This window comes from Balaenoptera physalus (genome assembly GCF_965194825.1).
Source record: "Balaenoptera physalus genome assembly, chromosome: 4".
Taxonomy (NCBI): Eukaryota; Metazoa; Chordata; class Mammalia; order Artiodactyla; family Balaenopteridae; genus Balaenoptera; species Balaenoptera physalus.
Window position 1 is genome coordinate 60,791,117 of NC_138891.1, and position 23,559 is coordinate 60,814,675.

The following is a 23,559-nucleotide window of genomic DNA, read 5'->3' on the forward strand; positions in this document are numbered from 1 at the left end:
CATCACACCACCACCCCCACCGCCCCAAGGCTTTCCCCCTTGGTGTCCATACGTTTGTTCCCTACATCTGTGTCTCAATATCTGCCCTGCAAACCGGTTCATCTGTACCATTTTTCTAGGTTCCACATATATGCGTTAATATATGATATTTGTTTTTCTCTTTCTGACTTACTTCACTCTGTATGACAGCATCAGATCCATCCACGTCTCAAAAAATGACCCAATTTCGTTCCTTTTTATGGCTGAGTAATATTCCATTGTATATATGTATGACTTCTTCTTTAACCATTCATCTGTTGATGGGAATTTAGGTTGCTTCAATGACCTGGCTATTGTAAATAGTGCTGCAATGAACATTGGGGTGCATGTGTCTTTTTGAATTATGGTTTTCTCTGGGTATATGCCCAGCAGTGGGATTGCTGGATCATACGGTAATTCTATTTTTACTTTTTTAAGGAACCTCCATACTGTTCTCCATAGTGGCTGTATCAATTTACATTCCCACCAACAGTGCAAGAGGGTTCCCTTTTCTCCACACCGTCTGCAGCATTTGTTGTTTGTAGATTTTCTGATGATGCCCATTCTAACTGGTGTGAGGTGATACCTCACTGTAGTTTTGATTTGCATTTCTCTAAAAATCAGCGATGCTGAGCAGCTTTTCATGTGCTTCTTGGCCACCTGTATGTCTTCTTTGGAGAAATGTCAACTTAGGTCTTCTGCCCATTTTTGGATTAGGTTGTTTGTTTTTTAATATTGAGCTGCATGAGCTGTTTACATATTTTGGAGATTACTCCTTTGTTTGTTGATTCATTTGCAAATATTTTCTCACATTCTGAGGGTTGTCTTTTTGTCTTGTTTATAGTTTCCTTTGCTGTGCAAAAGCTTTGAAGTTTCATTAGGTCCCATTTGTTTATTTTTGTTTTTATTTCCATTACTCTAGGAGGTGGATCAAAAGAGATCTTGCTATGATTTATGTCAAAGAGTGTTCTTCCTATGTTTTCGTCTAAGAGTTTTATAGTGTCTGCTCTTACATTTATCTCTTTAATCCATTTTGAGTTTATTTTTGTGTATGGTGTTAGGGAGTGTTCTAATTTCATTCTTTTACATGTAGCTGTCCTGTTTTCGCAGCACCACTTATTGAAGAGACTGTCTTTTCTCCATTGTATGTCCTTGCCTCTTTTGTCATAGATTAGTTGACCATAGTTGTGTGGGTTTAATCTCTGGGCTTTCTATCCTCTTCCATTAGTCTATATTTCTGTTTCTGTGCCAGTACCATATTGTCTTGACTACTGTAGCTTTGTAGTATAGTCTGAAGTCAGGGAGTCTGATTCCTCCAGCTCCATTTTTTTCCCTCAAGACTGCTTTCGCTATTTGGGGTCTTTTGTGTCTCCATACAAATTTTAAGATTTTTTGTTCTAGTTCCGTAAAAAATGCCATTGGTAATTTGATAGGGATTGCATTGAATCTGTAGATTGTTTTGGGTAGTATAGTCATTTTCACAATATTGATTCTTCCAATCCAAGAACATGGTATATCTCTCCATCTGTTTGTATTGTCTTTGATTTCTTTCATCAGTGTCTTATAGTTTTCTGCATACAGGTCTTTTGCCTCCCTAGGTAGGTTTATTCCTAGGTATTTTATTCTTTTTGTTACAATGGTAAATGGGAGTGTTTCATTAATTTCTCTTTCAGATTTTTCATCATTAGTGTATAGGAATGCAAGAGGTTTCTGTGCATTAATTTTGTATCCTGCAACTTTACCAAATTCATTGATTAGCTCTAGTAGTTTTCTGGTGGCATCTTTAGGATTCTCTATGTATAGTATCATGTCATCTGCAAACAGTGACAGTTTTACTTCTTCTTTTCCAATTTGTATTCCTTTTATTTCTTTTTCTTCTCTGATTGTTGTGGCTAGGACTTCCAAACCTATGTTGAATAATAGTGGTGAGAGTGGATATCCTTGTCTTGTTCCTGATTTTAGGGGAAATGCTTTCAGTTTTTCACCATTGAGAATCACGTTTGCTGTGGGTTTGTCGTCTATGGCCTTTATTATGTTGAGGTAGGTTCTCTCTATGCCCACTTTCTGGAGAGTTTTTATCATAAATAGGTGTTGAATTTTGTCAAAAGCTTTTTCTGCATCTATTGAGATGATCATATGGTTTTTTTTCTTTAATTTGTTAATATGGTGTATCACATTGATTGATTTGCATATATTGAAGAATCCTTGCATCCCTGGGATAAATCCCACTTGATCATGGTGTGATCCCTTCTGGATATGATCCTTTAAGTGTCTTGTTGGATTCTGTTTGCTAGTATTTTGTTGAGGATTTTTTCATCTATATTCATCAGTGATATTGGTCTGTAATTTTCTTTTTTTGTAGTGTCTTTGGTGTTGGTATCAGGGTGATGGTGGCCTCATAGAATGAGTTTGGGAGTGTTCCTTCCTTGGCAATTTTTTGGAAGAGTTTGAGAAGGATGGGTGTTAGCTCTTCTCTAAATGTTTGATAGAATTCACCTGTGAAGCCATCTGGTCCTGGTCTTTTGTTTGTTGGAAGATTTTTAATCACAGTTTCAATTTCACTACTTGTGATTGGTCTGTTCACATTTTCTATTTCTTCCTGGTTCAGTCTTGGAAGGTTATACCTTTCTAAGAATTTGTCTAGTTCTTCCAGGTTGTCCATTTTATTGGTATATAGTTGCTTGTAGTAGTCTCTTAGGATGCTTTGTATTTCTGCAGTGTCTGCTGTAACTTCTCCTTTTTCATTTCTAATTTTATTGATTTGAGTCCTCTCCCTCTTTTTCTTGATGAGTCTGGCTAATGGTTTATCAATTTTGTTTATCTTCTCAAAGAACCAGCTTTTAGTTTTATTGATCTTTGCTATTGTTTTCTTTGTTTCTATTTCATTTATTTCTGTTCTGATCTTTATGATTTCTTTCCTTCTGCTAACTTTGGGTTTTATTTGTTCTTTCTCTAGTTCCTTTAGGTGTAAGATTAGATTGTTTATCTGAGAGTTTTCTTGTTTCTTGAGGTAGGCTTGTATAGCTATAAACTTCCCTCTTAGAACTGCTTTTGCTGCATCCTTTAGGTTTTGGATCGTCCTGTTTTCATTGTCATTTGTCTCCAGGAAAATTCTGATTTCCTCTTTGATTTCTTCAGTGATCTCTTGGTTATTTAGTAACGTATTGTTTAGCCTCCATGTGTTTGTGTTTTTTACGTTTTTTTCCCTGTAATTCATTTTTAATCTCATAGCATTGTGGTCCGTAAAGATGCTGGATATTTCATTTTCTTAAATTTACTGAGGCTTGATTTGTGACCCAAGATGTGGTCTATCCTGGAGAATGTTCCGTGCGCACTTGAGAAGAACGTGTAATCTGCTGTTTTTGGATGGAATGTCCTATAAATATCAATTAAATCTGGTCTATTGTGTCATTTAAAGCTTCTGTTTCCTTATTTAGTTTCATTTTGGATGATCTGTCCATTGGTGTGAGTGAGGTGTTAAAGTCCCCCACTATTATTGTGTTACTGTTGATGTCCTGTTTTATAGCTGTTAGCAGTTGCCTTATGTATTGTGGTGCTCCTATGTTGGGTGCATATACATTTATAATTGTTATATCTTCTTCTTGGATTGATCCCCTGATCATTATGTAGTGTCCTTCCTTGTCTCTTGTAACTTTCTTTATTTTAAAGTCTATTTTATGTGATATGAGTATTTCTACTCCAGCTTTCTTTCGATTTCCATTTGCATGGAATATCTTTTTCCATCCCCTCACTTTCAGTCTGTATTTGTCCATAGGTCTGAAGTGGGTCTCTTGTAGACAGCATATAGATAGGTCTTGTTTTTGTATCCATTCAGCAAGCCTGTGTCTTTTGGTTAGAGCATTTAATCCATTCACATTTAAGGTAATTATCAATATGTATGTTCCTATGACTATTTTCTTAATTGTTTTGGGTTTGTTTTTGTAGGTCCTGTTCTTCTCTTGTGTTTCCCACTTAGAGAAGTTCCTTTAGCATTTGTTGTAGAGCTGGTTTGGTGGTGCTGAATTCTCTTAGCTTTTGCTTGTCTGTAAAGCTTTTGATTTCTCCATTGAATCTGAATGAGGTCCTTGCCAGGCAGAGTAATCTTGGTTGTACGTTCTTCCTTTCATCACTTTAAGTATATCATGCCACTTCCTTCTGGCTTATAGAGTTTCTGATGAGAAATCAGCTGTTTACCTTATGGGAGTTTCCTTGTATGTTATTTGTCGTTTTTCCCTTGCTGCTTTCAATAATTTTTCTTTGTCTTTAAGTTTTGCCAATTTGATTCTATGTGTCTCGGCTTGTTTCTCCTTGGGTTTATCCTGTATGGGACTCGCTGCACTTCCTGGACTTGGGTGGCTATTTCCTTTCACATGTTAGGGACGTTTTCGACTATAATATCTTCAAATATTTTCTAGGGTCCTTTCTCTCTCTCTTCTCCTTCTGGGACCCCTATAATGCGAATGTTGTTGTGTTTAATGTTGTCGCAGAGGTCTTTTAGGCCGTCTTCATTTCTTTTCATTCTTTTTTCTTTATTCTGTTCTGCAGCAGTGAATTCCACCATTCTGTCTTCCAGGTCACTTATCTGTTCTTCTGCCTCAGTTATTCTGCTATTGATTCCTTCTAGTGTAGTTTTCATTTCAGTTATTGTATTGTTCATCTCTGTTTGTTTGTTCTTTAATTCTTCTAGGTCTTTGTTAAACATTTCTTGCATCTTCTCAATCTTTGCCTCCATTGTTTTTCCGAGGTCCTGGATCATCTTCACTATTATTATTCTGAATTCTTTTTCTGGAAGGTTGCCTATCTCCACTTTATTTAGTTGTTTTTCTGGGGTTTTATCTTGTTCCTTCATCTGGTACATAGCCCTCTGCCTTCTCATCTTGTCTTTCTGTGAATGTGGTTTTTGTTCCACAGGCTGCAGGACTGTAGTTCTTCTTGCTTCTGCTGTCTGCCCTCTGGTGGACGAGGCTATCTAAGAGGCTTATGCAAGTTTCCTGATGGGAAGGACTGGTGGTGGGTAGAGCTGACTGTTGCTCTGGTGGGCAGAGCTCAGTAAAACTTTAATCTGCTGCTGATGGGTTGGCCTGGGCTCCCTCCCTGTTGGTTGTTTGGCCTGAGGCAACACAACACTGGAGCCTACCTGGGCTCTTTGGTGGGGCTAATGGCAGAGTCTGGGAGCGTTCACGCCAAGGAGTACTTCCCAGAACTTCTGCTGCCAGTGTTCTTGTCCCCATGGTGAGCCACAGCCACCACCCACCTCTGCAGGAAACCCTCCAACACTAGCAGGTAGGTCTGGTTCAGTCTCCCTTGGGGTCACTGCTCCTTCTCCTGGGTCCCGATGCGCACACTACTTTGTGTGTGCCCTCCAAGAGTGAAGTCTCTGTTTCCCCCAGTCCTGTCAAAGTCCTGCAATCAAATCCCACTAGGCTTCAAAGTCTGATTCTCTAGGAATTCCTCCTCCCATCGCCAGACCCCCAGGTGGGGAAGCCTGATGCGGGGCTCACAACCTTCGCTCCAGTGGGTGGACTTCTGTGGTATAAGTGTTTTCCACTCTGTGAGTCACTCACCCAGCAGTTATGGGATTTGATTTTACTGTGATTGCGCCCCTCCTACCATCTCATTGTGGCTTCTCCTTTGTCTTTCGATGTGGGGTATCTTTTTTGGTGAGTTCCAGTGTCTTCCTGTCGATGATTGTCCAGCAGCTAGTTGTGATTCTGGTGTTCTCACAAGAGGGAGTGAGAGCACGTCCTTCTACCCCGCCATCTTGGTTCAGGGACCCATCGGTTGTTTAGTAGCATTCTGTTTAGCCTCCACATGCAGTTTTTTCCTTGTAGTTGATTTCTAGTCTCATGCAGTTGTGGTTGGGAAAGATGCTTGATATAATTTCAATATTCGTAAATTTATTGAAACTTATTTTGTGACGAAGCATGTGATCTATTATACAGAATGTTCTGTATGCACTGCTTTGGGAGGGAATGTTCTCTATGTATCTTTAAAGCTCATCTGAGCTAATGTGTCATTTAAGGCCAGTGTTTCCATATTGATTTTCTGTCTGGATGATCTGTTCATTGATATAAGTGGGAAAAGATATAAAATTTTTAAATCAGGAAAGTTTCAGGAGAAGGTCAAACACTAATTAATAAAACTGTTTAAAGAAACAAGGTACTCTGGTTAAATATTTTTAATTAACTGAATATTAATGAAAAACCCTCTTTCAACTCTTCTTGAAAATTTATACAAAAAGAAGATGTCTTGGTAGGTACAATTTACTAAATATAGCTAAATTTTCTTTTGTTGATTAAGTAACTTTAATAAGAGGTTAAATCACTTGCCCAGGGTTACAACCATAGTGAGTGGCAGAACCAGGTTCGAAAACTGAGTTTTCAGGCTCAAGCACTTGAGAGATCAGTTAGGGTTCAGTAAGTTTAGGAATATCACATATTATATTCCATACTATTTCTAAAGATTAATTGTGCACTGGCATATTAAACACTCTGAGAAATCTTGTAAGAAAGAAGTTTTTAAAATTTGGTTTAATTCTGCATTTCCAAATCCACTGGCCCCAAAATCCTTTTTTACCTGACAGCTATTCTGTACTGTTTGAGACTGTGAGCTCTGGAGTCAAAGGGCCAGGTTCAAATTCCAGCTCAACTGCTTAGCCATGACATTTATCTAATCCTTATATCCCTCATCCATAAAATGGAAATAATACTAATACCACTTCAAATAATTGTGAGCACTGGATTATAAAATGCATAGAAAGCACATACTAAGTGCTCAACAAATTTAGCTAAAACATTTGTTGTTAACATTTCTCAAAATTAGCGTTTGTAGAACATAATTTGAGAGTGCCATCATAGTTATTCAGGTAAAAGCATAAAAATGCATAAATAAATAATTGCTGCAGGTCACATGCCACTGAATCATAAAACTTATTGTAAGGCTTTCAGGTAGCACATATTTGTGAAAAGAAGATTTGCAATCCTGGCAAAGTTTGGAGTTTTCATTTAGGCATGAAGGACCATATAGTGTTGTGGCCAGTGCTGAGATTTGCTGATGTCTCTCTAGATGTTTGCAGACACACAGGTGGTCCAGGTAAGGATAAAGGAAAAGCTGGTGCTCAAAGGCAGATGATAAAGAAAGGGCAGAGAGAGAAGGGAGTGCTAACTCATGCCACTTCTCTTACCCCAGCCAGGAGTATCTATCTATCTTCCCATTAATTTAACCCCTTTTCTCAACTAACAAAGAAAAAAGATGCCCTTCTTAGTGGTTACTGTTCCCAAAGAAAGATAAATCACGTTCTCTTTCTTTGAAACAGAAAGTGGAGAATTACGTAGAGAAAATACTACCAACTGTTTTTGTTTTAAAATGTAGGGTTAGGCGAAACCATAAAAGAAGAGAATACAGAGTAAATACATCAGACTTTATTTAGGTTGATGAATTAGAAAATTCCTAGGGGGCTTCCCTGGTGGCACAGTGGTTAAGAATCCGCCTGCCAATGCAGGGGACACGGGTTCGAGCCCTGGTCTGGGAAGATCCCACATGCCGCGGAGCAACTAAGCCCGTGCACCGCAACTACCGAGCCTGCGCTCTAGAGCCCGTGTGCCACAACTACTGAAGCCCACGAGCCTAGAGCCCGTGCTCTGCAACAAGAGAAGCCACCGCAGTGAGAAGCCTGCACACCACAATGAAGAGTAGCCCCCGCTCACCGCAACTAGAGAAAGCCCACGCGCAGCAACGAAGACCCAATGCTGCCAAAAAATAAAATAAAATAAAATAAATAAATTTAATAAAAAAGAAAAGAAAGAAAATTCCTAGGGAGACAATAAACAACTAATATTGCCATTGTCCATATATTTGTAGAGCTATTACTTTTCTATTCAGAAAAGTATTTTTTATATTATTGGAGAAATTTAATTACCTAAATATCACTTTGGTGTTGTCAGTAACAATTTCATCACATTAACACAAGGGAAAAATGGAAGCTTTTATTAATAATAATGTATGGTTGGGAAACCAACCACTTAACTCTAATGACTGAATAGCCTTATTTTTGTTTTGCAAAAAAAGAAATATTATGTTTTCTACAGGGTACTTTGGCCCATGCTTTTCTATGATTAACCTGCCTCTTGAATGCATTAGTCACCCAGTTTATAGGATACTATTGTATGGCTCATCAAGAAATCTTTATTCGACCCAGCATTACATAAGTAGGTTGCCTGATGTATTATTCCTTGTAAAAATGTTTATCTTTCCTGAATGTGATGACGAGCAGTTGATTAATTTGTTCATGTCTCTTTAAGGATGATTTATCAATGTCAGTGATACTTAGAGTTCTGAGAGCAATTAATGTTGCTTCAAGTAAAGTTAATATGGCAGCCCCACTGAAGGTAGTCAGGGAAAACAATGCTTCTTATATGCTTAAGATCACTTACTTTCTGACTGAAACTCTAACAAGTCATCCTCAAGAGTTCATTGTATTCTTGTGGGCAAATTGGAGAAAGAATATGGAGTACACACATAAAATATTCCCCTAGTTCAAATGTTACATTTATACAAACTTAGCAGAGCCAAGATAAGCAATGTAAGCCTGACTTCTTTGCTTTTCCTTTTCTTTTGCAGTATGCAATAGCAGTTTGATGTTTTATTTTGACATGACAGAAATTTAAAGTAAAAGTAATATTTGTTGTGTGCATTATAATATCTGATTTGAACTATGGCATGTTTCTGAATCCATCAAAATCATTACATATTATATGATGCCACCTTCTGATAATTCTTCCCTTTGATCAGATGAATCTCAAAACTCTGCTCTTGCAAGGTAGGTGCAGAAAAGAAGCCAGCTCTTTCAGCAGGTTTTGTCTGGCTGCCCAACCCTGGTGATGTGAGGGAGGTGATATGCAGGTGGTAGATAAAGAAGGCTCTCCTGATGGGAGGGGCTGGGAAGTACAAAAATGGTGCTGGTGCCAGGTACAGCCTCACTTAATCAGAAATTGTAATTTGTGGGAAGTGAGACAAGACAGCAGAGAAGAAGGATCTGAGCTCGCCTCCTCTCATGAAAACACCAAAATCACAACTAACTGCTGAACAACCATCAACAAAAAATGCTGGAACCTACCAAAAAAGATATCCTACATCCAAAGACAAAGAAGAAGCCACAACAAGGTGGTAGGAGGGGTGCAATCATGATAAAATCAAATCCCATATCCACCAGGTGGGTGACCCACAAATGGGAAAATAATTATATCACAGAGGTTCTCCCACAGGCGTGATAGTTCTGAGCCCCATGTAAGGCTCCCCAGCCTGGGTGTCTGGCATTGGAAGGAGGAGCCCCCAGAGCATCTGGCTTTGAAGGCCAGCAGGGTTTGATCAAAGGAATTCCACAGGACTGGGGGAAACAGAAACTCCACTCTTGGAGTTTTGTGTGCACAGGGATCCAGGGGAAAAAGCAATGACCTCATAAGAGCCTGGGCCAGAATCACCTGCTGGTATCGGAGGGTCTCCTGCAGAGGTGGGGGGCAGCTGTGGCTCACTGTGAGGACAAAAACACTGGTGGCAATAGTTCTGGAGAGTACTGCTTGGCGTGAGCCCTCCTGGAGGCCGCCATTTTCTCACCAAGACCTGGCCCCATGCAACATCCTGTAGGCTCCAGTGCTGGGACGTCTCAGGCCAAACAACCAACAGGGCAGGAACACAGCCCCACCCATCAGCAAACAGGCTGCCTGAATTCTTCCTGAGCCCACAGCTTCCTGCTAAACACACCCCTTGACATGGTCCTGCCCACCAGAGAGACAAGACCCAGCTCCACACACCAGTGGGCAGGAACCAGTCCCTCCCACCAGGAAGCCTGCACAAGCCTCTATGACCAGCCTCATCCACCAGGGGGCAGACAGCAGAAGCAAGAAGAACTACAATCCTGCAACCTGTGGAACGGAAACCACAATCACAGACAGACAAAATGAGATGGCAGAGGAATATGTCCCAGACAAAAGAAGAAGATAAACCCCAAAAGAACAACTAAGTGAAGTGGAGATAGGCAATCTACCCCAAAAAGAATTCAGAATAATGATAGTAAAGATGATCCAACATCTCAAAAAAGAATGGAGACACAGACCAAGAAGATACAAGAAATGTTTAACAAAGTGCTAGAAGATCTAAAAAACAAACAAACAGAGATGAACAATACAGTAACTGAAATGAAAAATACACTAGAAGGAGTCAATGGCAGAATAAATGAGGCAGAAGAACGGATAAATGAGCTGGAAGACAGAATGGTGGAAATCACTGCTGCAGAACAGAATAATGAAAAAAGAAAGAAAAGAAATGAGAACAGTCTAAGAGATCTCTGGGACAACACTAAATGCATAACATTTGCATTATAGGGGTCCCAGAAGGAGAAGAGGGAGAGAAAGGACCTGAGAAAATATATGAACAGATAATAGCTGAAAACTTCCCTAACGTGGGAAAGGAAACAGTCACCCAAGTCTAGGAAGTGCACAGAGTCTCAGGTAGGATAAATGCAAGGAGGAACATGCCAAGACACATAGTATTCAAATTGACAAAAATTAGAGACAAAAAATAAATATTAAAAGCATCAAGGAAAAAGCAACAAATAACATACAAGGGAACTCCCGTAAGGTTATCAGCTGATTTTCAGCAGAAACTCTGCAGGCCAGAATAAAGTGGTATGATATATTTACAGGGAAGATAAAAGGGAAAAACCTACAGCCAAAAATACTCTACCTAGCAAGGCTCTCATTCAGATTTGATGGAGAAATCAGTAGTTTTACAGACAAGCAAAAGCTAAGAGAATTCAGCACCACCAAACCAGCTCTGCAACAAATACTAAAGGAACTTCTCTAGGTGGAAAAGGAAAGGCCACAACTAGACACAAGAAAATTACAAATAGAAAAGTTCACTGGTAAAGGCAAACATACATTAAAGGTAGGAAATCATACACACACAAATATGATATCAAAACCAGCAATTGTGAGCAGAGAGTCAAATTCAGGATATCTGAAATGCATTTGAAAATAAAAGACCAGCCACTTAAAACAATCTTATTTGTTTTATACATATAAACTGCTATATCAAAATCTCATGGTAACTACAAACAAAAATCTACAATAAATACACACGCAAAAAAGAAAAAGGAATCCACACACAACACTAAATTTAGTTATCAAATCACAAAAAACAACCAAAAGAGAAAGGGAAGAAAAAAGGCCTGCCAAAACTAATCCAAAACAGTTAACAAAATGCCAATAAGAACATACATATTGATAATTACCTTAAAGGTAATGGATTAAATCCTCCAACCAAAAGACATAGGCTGGCTGAATGGATAAAAAACAAGACCCATATATATGCTGTCTTCAAGAGACCCACTTCAGATCTAAGAACACATACAGACTGAAAGTGAGGGGATGGAAAAAGATATTCCACACAATGGAAATCAAAAGAAAGCTGGAGTAGCAATACTCGTATCAGACAAAATAGACTTTAAAATAAAGACTGTTACAAGAGACAAGGAAGGACACTATATAATGATCAAGGGATCAATCCAAGAAGAAGATATACCAATTATAAATATATATGCACCCAACATAGGAGCACCTCAATATATAAGGCCAATACTAACAACCATAAAAGGAGAAATCAACAGTAACACAATAAGAGTGGGGGACTTTAACACCCCACTTTCATCAATGGACAGATAATGCAGACAGAAAATCAAAAAGGAAACACAGGCCTTAAATGACACATTAGACCAGATGGACTTAGTTGATATTTATAGAGCATTCCATCCAAAAGCAGCAGAATACACATTCTTTTCAAGTGCACATGGAACATTCTCCAGGATTGATCACATGCTGGGCCACAAAGTGAGACTCAGTAAATTTAAGAAAACTGAAATCATATCAAGTATCTTTTTCGACCATAGTGACATGAAATTAGAAATCAATTACAGAAAAAACTGCAAAAAACACAAACACATGTACGCTAAACAGTATGCTACTAAACAACCAATGGATCAGTAAAGAAATCAAAGAGGAAGTCAAAAAATACCTAGAGAGAAATGAAAATGAAAACACAACAATCCAAAACCTATGGGAGGCATTAAAGCAGTTCTAGGAGGGAAGTTTATAATCTTACCTCAGGAAATGAGAAAAATCTTGGATAAACAACCCAACCTTACACCTAAAGCAACTAGAGAAAGAAAAACAAACAAAATCTAAAGTTAGTAGAAGGAAAGAAATCATAAAGATCAGAGCAGAAATAAATGCAATAGAGACAAAGAAAACAAAATAAAAGATCAATGAAACTAAAAGCTGGTTCTTTGAAAAGGTCAACAAAATTAGCCAGACTCATCAAGAAAAAAAGGGAGAGGGCTCAAATCAATAAAATTAGAAATGAAAAAGGAGATGTTACAATGGACACCACAGAAATACAAAGGATCATAAGAGATTACAAGCAACTATAGCAATAAAATGGACAACCTGGAAGAAATATACAAATTCTTAGAAAGGTACAATCTCCCAAGATTGAACCAGGAAGAAACAGAAAATATGAACAGACCAATTACAAGTACTGAAATCAAAACTGTGATTTTAAAACTCCCAACAGGACTTCCCTGGTGGCACAGTGGTTAAGAATCTGCCTGCCAATGCAGGGGACACAGATTCGAGCCCTGGTCTGGGAAGATCCCACATGCCGTGGAGCAACTAAGCCCGTGTGCCACAACTACTGAGCCTGCACTTTAGAGCCCGCAAGCCACAACTACTGAGCCCACGCACTGCAACTACTGAAGCCCACGTGTCTAGAGCCCGTGCTCTGCAACAAGAGAAGCCACTGCAATGAGAAGCCTGCGCACTGCAACAAAGAGTAGCCCCCACTCACCGCAACTAGAGAAAGCCTGTGCACAGCAACAAAGACCCAGCGCAGACATAAATAAATAAATAAATAAACAAACAAACTCCCAACAAACAAAAGTCCAGGACAAGACTTCATAGTCTGGCTTCACAGGTGAATTCTATCAAACATTTAGAGAAGAGTTAACACCTATCCTTCTGAAACTATTCCAAAAAATTGCAGAGGAAGGAACACTCCCAAACTCATTCTATGAGGCCACAATCACCTAATACCAAAACAAGACAAATATATCCCCAAAAAAGAAAATTACAGGCCAATATCACAGATGAACATAGATGCAAAAATCCTCAACAAAATACTAGCAAACTGAATCCAACAATACATTAAAAGGATCATACACCATGATCAAGTGGGATTTATCCCAGGGAGGCAAGGATTTGCCAATATCTGCAAGTATGATACACCATGTCAACAAAATCAACAAATTGAAGAATAAAAAACATATGATCATCTCAATAGATGCAGTAAAAGCTTTTGACAAAATTCAACACCCATTTATGATAATAACTCTCCAGAAAGTGGGCATAGAGGGAGCCTACCTCAACATAATAAAAGCCATATATGACAAAGCTCCAGCTAACATCTCAACAGTGAAAAGCTGAAAGCATTTCCTCTAAGATCAGGAACAAGACAAGAATGTTCACTTCTGCCAGTTTTATTCAACATAGTTTTGGAAGTCCTAGCCACAGCAATCAGAGAAGAAAAGGAAATAAAAGGAATCCAAATTGGAAAAGAAGTAACACTGTCACTGTCTGCAGATTACATGATACTTTACAGAAAAAATCCTAAAGATGCTACCAGAAAACTGCTAGAACTCATCAATAAATTCAGTAAAGTTGCAGGATACAAAATTAATACACAGAAATCTGTTGCATTTCTATACACTAACAATGAAAGATCAGGAAGAGAAATTAAAGAAACAATCCCATTTACTATTGCATCAGATAGAATAAAATACCTAGGAATAAACCTTCCTAAGGAGGCCAACTACCTGTACTCTGAAAAGTAGAAGATGTTGATGAAAGAAATGGAAGATAATACAAACAGATGGAAAGATATACCATCTTCTTGAATTGGAAGACAATATCATCAAAATGACTATACTACCCAAGGCAATCTACAGATACAATGCAATCCCTATCAAATTACCAATAGCATTTTTCACAGAACTAGAACAAAAAAGTTTTAAATTAATGTGGAACCACAAAAGACCCTGAATAGCCAAATCAATCTTGAGAAAGAAAAATGGAGCTGGAGGAATCAGGCTCCCTGACTTCAGACTAAACTACAAAGCTACAGTGATCAAAATAGTATAGTAGTGACACAAAAACAGAAATATAGATCAATGGAACAGGACAAAAAGTCCAGAAATAAACCCACACACCTATGGTCAACTAATCTACGACAAAGGAGGCAAGAATATACAATGGAGAAAAGACAGTCTCTTCAATAAGTAGGGCTGGGAAAACTGGGCAACTATGTGTAAAATAATGAAATTACAATATTCTCTAATACCATACACAAAAATAAACCTGAAATGGATCAAAGGCCTAAATGTAAGGCCAGACACTACAAAACTCTTAGAAGAAAACATAGGCAGAAAACTCTTTGACATAAATTGCAGCAATATCTTTTTTGATCCACTTCCTAATGAAAATAAAAACAAAAACAAACAAATGGAACCTAATTAAACTTAAAAGCTTCTGCCCAGCAAAGAAGACCATAAACAAAGTGAAAAGACAACACACAGAATGGCAGAAAACATTTGCAAATGAAGCAACTGACAAGGGATTAATCTCCAAATTATACAAACAGCTCATGCAGCTCAATATGAAAAAAACAAACATTTCAATCAAAAAACATGGGTGGAAGATTTAAACAGACATTTCTCCAAAGAAGACATACAGATGGCCAAAAAGCGCATGAAAAGATGCTCAACATCACTAATTATTAGAGAAATGCAAATCAAAAATATAATGAGGTATCACCTCACACTGTTCAGAATGGCCATCATCAAAAAATCTACAAACAATAAGTGCTACAGAGGGTGTGGAGAAGAGGGAACTCTCCTACACTGTTGGTGGGAATGTAAATTGGTGCAGCCAGTATGGAGAACAGTATGGAGGTTCCTTAAAAAATTAAAAATAGAGCTACCATATGATCCAGCAATCTCACTTCTGGGCATATATCCATAGAAAACCATAATCCGAAAAGATACATGCACCCCAGTGTTCATTACAGCACCATCAGCAGTAGCCAACACATGGAAGCAACCTAAATGACCATCAACAGAAGAATGGATAAAGAAGATGTGGTACATATATACAATGGAATATTACTCAGCCATAAAAAAGAACGAAATAATGCCATTTGCAGCAACATGGATGGACCTAGAGATTATCATACTAAGTAAAGTAAGTCAGACACAGAAAGAAAAATATTATATGCTGTCACTCATGTGGAATCTAATTTTTAAAAAGGTACAAATGACTTATTTACAAAACAGAAACAGACTTACAGATATCAAAAACAAACTTATGGTTATGAAAGGGGAAACGCTGGGGGGAGGGATAAATCAGGAGCTTGGGATGAACATACACACACTACTATATATAAGATAGATAACCAACAAGCACAGGGAACTATATAGTTCCCTTATTCTGTGATAATCTATATGAGAAAAAAATCTAAAAAAGAGTGAATATATGTATGTTTATAACTGAATCACTTTTCTGTCACCTGAAACTAACAACATTGTAAATCAACGATACTCCAATAAAATTAAAATTAAAAAAAGACAAGAGGTAACAAGTATTAGTGAGGATGTGGAAAAAGGGGAACCCTTATACACTGTTGATGGAAATATAAATGGGTCAGCCATTATGCAAAACAGTAAAGTTTCCTCAAAAAATCAAAAATAGAACTACCATATGATCTAGCAATTTCACTTCTGGGTATATATCCAAAGGAAATGAAATCAGTATTTCAAAGAGATACCTGCATTCCCATATTCACTGCAACATATTCACAACAGCCGAGATATGGAAACAACCTAGGTGTCTATTGATGGATAAATAGATAAAGAAGAGATGGTGTATACAACATCAACCAATAAAGATGAAAATCCTGCCATTTGCAACAACATGAAGGAACTTGGGGAATATTATGCTAAGCAAAGTAAGCCAGACAGAAAAAGACACATACTGCATGACCTACCTTGTATGTGGAACCTAAAAAAGTTAAACTCGTAGAAACAAAGAGTGGAGGGGTGGTTGTCAGAGGCTGGGTGTGGGGGAAATGGGGAGATATTGGTCAAAGGGTACAAACTTTCAGTTATAAGAAGAACAAGTTCTGGGGATCTAATGTACATCATGGTGACTATAGTTATGCTAAGAGTAGTTAATTAGCTTGATTGTGGAAATCATTTCACAGTTTGTCCATATATGAAATCATCATGTTGTACACCTTAAATATATAAACTTGCATTTGTTAATTATATCTCAATAAAACTGGAAAAAATAAAATTAAAAAAAAAAGAAATCAAAGATGACACAAAGAGATTGAAAGATATACCATATTCTTGAATTGGAAGAATCAATATTGTCAAAATGACTATACTACCCAAGGCAATCTACAGATTCAATGCAATCCCTATCAAATTACCAATGGCATTTTTCATATAACTGGAACAAATATTTTAAAATTCGTATGGAAACACAAAAGACCCTGAATAGCCAAAGCAATCTTGAGAAAGAAAAATGGAGCTGGAGGAATCAGGCTCCCTGACTTCAGACTAAACTACAAAGCTACAGTAATCAAAATAGTACAGTAATGGCACAAAAACAGAAATACAGATCAATGGAACAGGACAAAAAGTCCAGAAATAAACTCATGCACCTACGGTCAATCTACAACAAAGAAGGCAAGAATATACAACGGAGAAAAGAGAGTCTCTTCAATAAGTGGTGCTGGGAAAACTGGACAACTACGTGTAAAAGAATGAAATTACAACATTCTTTAACACCATAAACAAAAATAAACTCAAAATGGATTAAAGACCTAAATGTAAGACTGGATACTATAAAACTCTTAGAGGAAAACATAGGCAGAAAGCTCTTTGACATAAATTGCAGCAATAACTTTTGAATCCATCTCCTAGAGTCATGGAAATAAAAACAAAACTAAACAAATGGGAACTAATTAAATGCAAAAGCTTTTGCACAGCAAAGGAAACCATAAAACAAAAAGACAACCCACTGAATGGCAGAAAATAATTGCAAATGATGCGACCGACAAGGGATTAATCTCCAAAATATACAAACAGCTTGTGCAGCTCAATATCCAAAAAACAAACAACCCAATCAAAAATGGGCAGAAGACCTAGATAGACATTTCTCCAAAGAAGACATACAGATGGCCAAGAGGCACATGAAAAAATGCTCAACATCACTAATTATTAAAGAAATGCAAACCAAAACTACAATGAGATATCACCTCACACCAGTCAGAATGGCCATAATCAAAAAGTCTACAAACAACAAATGCTGGGGAGAGCGTGGAGAAAACGGAACCTTTCTACACTGTTGGTGGAAATGTAAATTGGTACAACTACTATGGAGAACAGTATGGAGGTTCCTTAAAAAACTAAAAATAGAGCTACCATATGATCCAGCAGTCCCACTCCAGGGCATATATCTGGAGAAAACCATAATTCGAAAAGATACATGCACCCCAATGTTCATTGTAACACTATTTACAATAGCCAAGACATAGAGGCAACCTAAATGTCCATCAACAGAGGAATGGATAAAGAAGATGTGGTATATATATACAATGGAATATTATTCAGCCTTTAAAAATAATGAAATAATGCCATTTGCAGCAACATGGATAGACCTAGAGATTATCATACTAAGTGAAGTAAGTCAGACAGAGAAAGACAAATATCATATCACTTATATGCAGAATCTCAAAAAAATGATAGAAATGAACTTATTTGCAAATCAGAAACAGACTCACAGACTTATGGTTACCAAAGGGGAAAGGTTGGGAGGAGGGATAAATTAGGAGTTTGGGATTAACATATACACACTACTATATTTAAAATAGATAACCAACAAGGACCTACTGTATAGCACTACTCAATATTCTGTAATAACCTAAATGGGAAAAGAATTTGAAAAATAATATATATATGTGTATGTATAACTGAATCACTCTGCCATACACCTGAAACTAACACACATTGTGAATCAACTAGACTCCAATATAAAATAAAATAATTTTTAAGAAAAGAAAGAAATAGGAATTTGATGAGATTACAAGGTGAGGAGATAGTGCTCATGTTGGGTTTTTCTCCCCTGGGAAGTTAGTGCCTCGTGCAAACTATCAGGGATGTATATTGACATCTATTCAATTTTCATAGGAAAAAAAGTGTGCTTATTGCATTCTTTTGACCAGCAGGAGATTTCTGAAGCGTGCACTCTGCACATGAATAATTCCTTTCACTCTCCCAAAAATTCAGTATATTTTCTTTTTTTTCTTTGTTTTCTTTTCATTTTTTTTTTTGCTTGTATGTTTCAAACTGCTTGAACTTTTAAAATTCTTAAGGTATTTCTGGGTTGAGAAAAGTTGGATCCATACAGAAATCAAAATATATCATTCTTAATTTCTAAAGCAATTTCATTTATCTGTAGGCAAATACATGGAAGTCAGGCTTCTTTGACACTTAAAAAAAGGGACAAAAGCAAAAACATGGATGGACCTGGAGGGTATTATGCTAAGTGAAGTCAGACAGAGGAAGACAAATATTGTATATTTTCACTTATATGTGAAATCTAAAAAACAAAACTAAAGAACAAATATAACAAAACAGAAACACAGATAGAGAACTACTAGTGGTTGCCAGAGGGGAGGGAGGTGGGAAGATGGGTGAAATAGGTGAAGGGAATTAAAAGGTACAAATTACCAGTTATAAAATAAATATGTCACATGAATTTAATGTACAGCAGTATATATTGTCATAATATTGGAATATAGTCAATAATATTGGAATAACTTTATATGGTACATACTCTATGAAAATAATGAATCATTATGTTATATACCTGAAACTAATAAAATATTGTAAGTTAACTCTACTTCAGTTCTTTTTAAAAAAGCATTATTCAACTAGCACACCATTGTTGCAGCATGTTATTGATAATACAGAACTCTTCCAAGTCTTAATTTACTTGAGCAGCCCCTGTAAAAACCCATGCCAAAGAGTGGGAAAGAAGCCTGGCAGCCAGATAACTAGATGCCAAATGGTTCCTCACTGGCAGTGGCATCTGGATGGGAGGTTGGCTTGCCTCCGGGACTCTTGGCCAACAGCACTGTTGTCTATACAGACGGCTGTGTATCTGTTCAAGAGTCCAACAACTGTGTGTATGTATTTTGGTAAGCTTTTATTTCTGGGCCAAAGATTTCCATGGCATTTTTGCATCTGTTGGCACCAATTCTATACTCGGCTCCCCCCATCCTCACCCACTGTTACATTTTAGTTTCAGATGAAAAACAATGCACATAAATGGAAATGCATTAAGAGAAGAAAATATATTTCCTGAAATTTTTTTTCTTAAATCCAACAAAACGTGTAGATATGGCATTGACATTATTCTAGATGGACTGTCTTCCTTTCTCAAGCCTTGAATAATGTGGAGATTCCCAATCACAATGCAAAAATGTCCTTGATCCTCACAGGATTTAGATAGAACCCAATTACAGAACTATCAGAAGTTACTTTAATCATCAGAAATATAATGGAGCATAAAGAAATTTAAAGTCAAGTTACTTTTTCAGTGTTCCAGAGAAACAAACTCATTTTATAATTTTATAAATGTAGTTAGTGCAATGTAACACCGGTAACTGTCACACATCCAGTCAACTAGCTTGTCAAAGTCCTGCCTTATTTTGCAGGGCTTCAACTTCTCAACCTTTTAAGATCCTGCTACCCCCAAATTATTTGCTTCAAGGGCACTCCCACACTAATGTACTTCAACATCTATCAGATGGCCCCTTCATACAAAATGCTAGGGGATACAAAGATATGTACCCCCCAAAATTTATAACTCTTTTTTCCTTTTTGATGAAGAAAGTTGGAACAGACTTTTAAACAAGTAACAAGAGCGAGCACCAGGGGGAAAAAAAGTAAAAGCTAAGTGGAGGTCCAAAGTACCATGTAGCATATTCCAGGAATGGGGCAATAAAGAAATGAACCCCATTTTTATGTGTATCTTACAGAAACATTTCGGTTGAGCTTAGTGTTTCAAAGCTAGAAGGGTCTGTGGAATTCATGTAATCCAAAATTACTCTTCTATACTTTTGATGAGGAAACTGATGGCCAAAGAGTAGTGATTCAGTCATGGTCATACAGTAATTAGTATGAGGACTCAGATCCAGTTCTCTCTCCACGCGACTCCTCATGATTTGAGAATTATGGCGTACTTAAAATGAAGTTTGCAGGGAAATCCTTTACGATGCCATGGCATAATTTCCCAAGATAATAATAAACAGTGAACCAAGACTAGGGAATTCCTGTGTGATGTAAATGAGAGGTGGGATGAAGTTACTGCAATTACAAGCAATTTTCTTTGGCTAGAGTGGCTGGGGCAGGACCCCAGAAAGATCACTCAGTATCAGCCTATAGCTGTTACAGTTGATAGTGCAAAAGGCATGTGCCACAACTTTTCTCTCCCTATGGCTTGTATACATCTCTGTGAAGAAGCGAGCTATGGCCAGAAGCTTACAGATGACTACAGGGTTACCTCCATCCTCTTAGCAGCAGCAGTGTCAAAAAAAAATGGCCCCCACTCAGATACACCACTTAAATGTCACTCATCAGCAACTGGTCACCCTCTGAAAAAGACTGAGGGCTCCGTGGTCTGAAGTAGGGCGTTACAGGCGTTTAAATAGTCATACTGTATTAAGGTGAAGTTATCATACACAGTAAATACAGTGTAGTCTGTATTGAACACTATTGAGAAAACCTCCTCTCCAACTAGGTATGAGCAAAATAAGATTGTTTTCTGCGTTAAACTAGGTAATCAGCACTTGATGGACTGGAGCCATGTTGAAATGATAACTGACATACAAAATCAATTACAAGAGGCTGAAGGATCCCCAGACCAGGAGGACTTCTCCGTAACCTAAAAGAATTAGCAGATCTGAAGGAAGAATGTGTCACTTAGAAGGGAGGTTGGACAACTACAAAAAAACACAGAAAAGAAATCAAAGAGGTGTGTATGGGCAGTGTCCATCCCGTAACCATCCTAGGTAAGAGTGCCCTGGCCCAAGGACCCATCTGTATTAATCATGCCTTTTATTTTCTCTGTTTTCTGATATTCTGACATCTAGGGCCTTACTGAAACTGGAGAGACTGACCCTCCCAGTGATAATTCCTAGAGAGAGCAAACAACTCAAAGTGACTACACTTTCATATGCAAACCGCCATATTCAAAGCCCATACCCCCAATTCCCTCCTTTATCTAGCTTTTACACTCTGGACCCATTATCCACCGGCCCTAATCACCCCAGGGCCAAGTACCAGAAAACTAGAGGCAGTCCCTAACCCCTGAGCCTGCTGAAGTTATTCAAACTAGCCCATCCTAAACCTGCTTATCCTGCCTCACCTACTCCTTCCCTCGAAAACCACAGTAAAGGCTCTTGCCCATGTTTTCCCCTTGCTCCTGCCTCCTGAGCAACCCTGGTGCCTCCCTGTGTGGCCCCCTGCATAGCATGCTGCGTCTCCTATTTCTAGGGATCTGTGGATATAAAACTTCTTCCCTCATGATAGTCATTCCCATGTCTGTGTGACTGCATATCACTAACCATACCTGATTAAAACAAATCCCAGGTACATTTTTAAACCGCCACTCTGGTGCCAGTGGCAGTGAGCTAGCAAATCGCTATTAGCCTGAAGTCTTTGAACAATCTAAATACACAACTCGCTTTTACTGTTTCCTGTCCATTCCTATCCTGTGCTCGAATTTGGCATCTCAGGTGGCATGTCTTAGGAACAGAAGATTCTGGATCAGTCCCTACCCTTTTTCTCATTAACATATTAACAAATTAGATTTCTAGGTTTCTACATCAATCTTGTAAGCTTGGTTAATATGAGTCCATTCTTGAAAGATCTCTTGATCAGACTTACCAGTCTTGGAAGCCTGTGTGGTGAGGACCAAAGTCTAGAGCCTTGTTTCTCAAAGTGTGGTCCTCAAACTGGTAGCATCAGCATCCCCAAGAGACTGTTAGAAATTCAGAGTCAAGGGCTTCCCTGGTGGCGCAGTGGTTGAGAATCTGCCTGCTAATGCAGGGGACACGGGTTTGAGCCCTGGTCTGGGAAGATCCCACATGCCGCGGAGCAACTAGGCCCGTGAGTCACAACTACTGAGCCTGCGCGTCTGGAGCCTGTGCTCCGCAACAAGAGAGGCCGCGATGGTGAGAGGCCCGCGCACCGCGATGGAGAGTGGCCCCCGCTTGCCGCAACTAGAGAAAGCCCTAGCACAGAAACGAAGACCCAACATAGTAATCAATCAATCAATCAATAAATCTTTAAAAAAAAAAAAAGAAGAAATTCAGAGTCAAATCTCAGGACCCACTCTAGACTTGCTGAATCAGATCTGTATTTTAAAGATCCCAGATTTGCATTGACATATATACACTAATACGCGTAAAATAGATAACTAATAAGAACCTGTTGTACAGCACAGGGAACTCCGCTGTACAGCAGAAACTAACACAACATTGTAAAACAAGTATACCCCAATTTTTTAAAAAAAATTGAGAAATACTACTCTAGAGCAAAGATAAGAAAACTTCTTCTGGAAAGGACTAAAAAGTAAATATTTTAGGTTTTGTAGGATATATGGTCTTTGTTACAACTACTAAACTCTGCCATTTTAGAGCAAAAGTACCCACAGACAAAATGGAAACAAAGAGGCATAGCTATTTTCCAAAAAACTTTATGTACGGACACTGAAATTTGAATAGCATATGATTTTCACATGTCACAAAATATTAAAAAAAATTTTTTTAACCATTTAAAAATGTGAAAACCATTCTTAGCTTTCAAAGCCTTACAAAAATAAGTGGCAGGCCAAATTATCCTACTGGCTATAGTTTGCCCACCCCCATTCTAGACCATGGAAAATTCAATAGGATCAAGTTATTCTTGAAGTGAGGCATTACCTGTTCACCCACCCCAAAATCCCATGTGCCAAGTAAGACTTTTCCTCTTTAAATTTCCAGAGATGGATTACATTTGTTGTTTTTTAATAATTAAAATTTTAAATTAAGACTTTATAGGAACTCAGGAATTCTAGAACATAGATGTAGAAGTTAACAGAGAAAGAGCTACCTCCCCAATGGAACTGTATCATAATCTGAAATATCAGTGCTTTAGACAAACAGGCAATTTCCAACTTATTTCACATGGTTTTCTGAGTTGTCTGACTGTGAGAAGCAATGAGGAAGTGATAGACCAATGAGCGCTCCTACAACCACGCACTTATATGCAGCAAGAGTGATCAAAGCTTAGTTGATATAAGTGCAGACGGAAGCAGGCGTGGAGTA

The 23,559-nt window shown here is 38.0% G+C and overlaps 1 long non-coding RNA gene across 1 annotated transcript in view; it reads right to left on the reverse strand.

The window, feature by feature from the left end:
• Window positions 1-1,259: 1,259 nt before the first annotated feature.
• LOC309660593 overlaps window positions 1,260-23,559 on the reverse strand; it is an 82,982-nt gene continuing 60,682 nt past the window's right edge. The window contains exon 3 of the long non-coding RNA XR_014263491.1: window positions 1,260-22,232. This is a non-coding gene — a long non-coding RNA (uncharacterized lncRNA). The remainder of the gene's footprint in view (window positions 22,233-23,559) is intronic.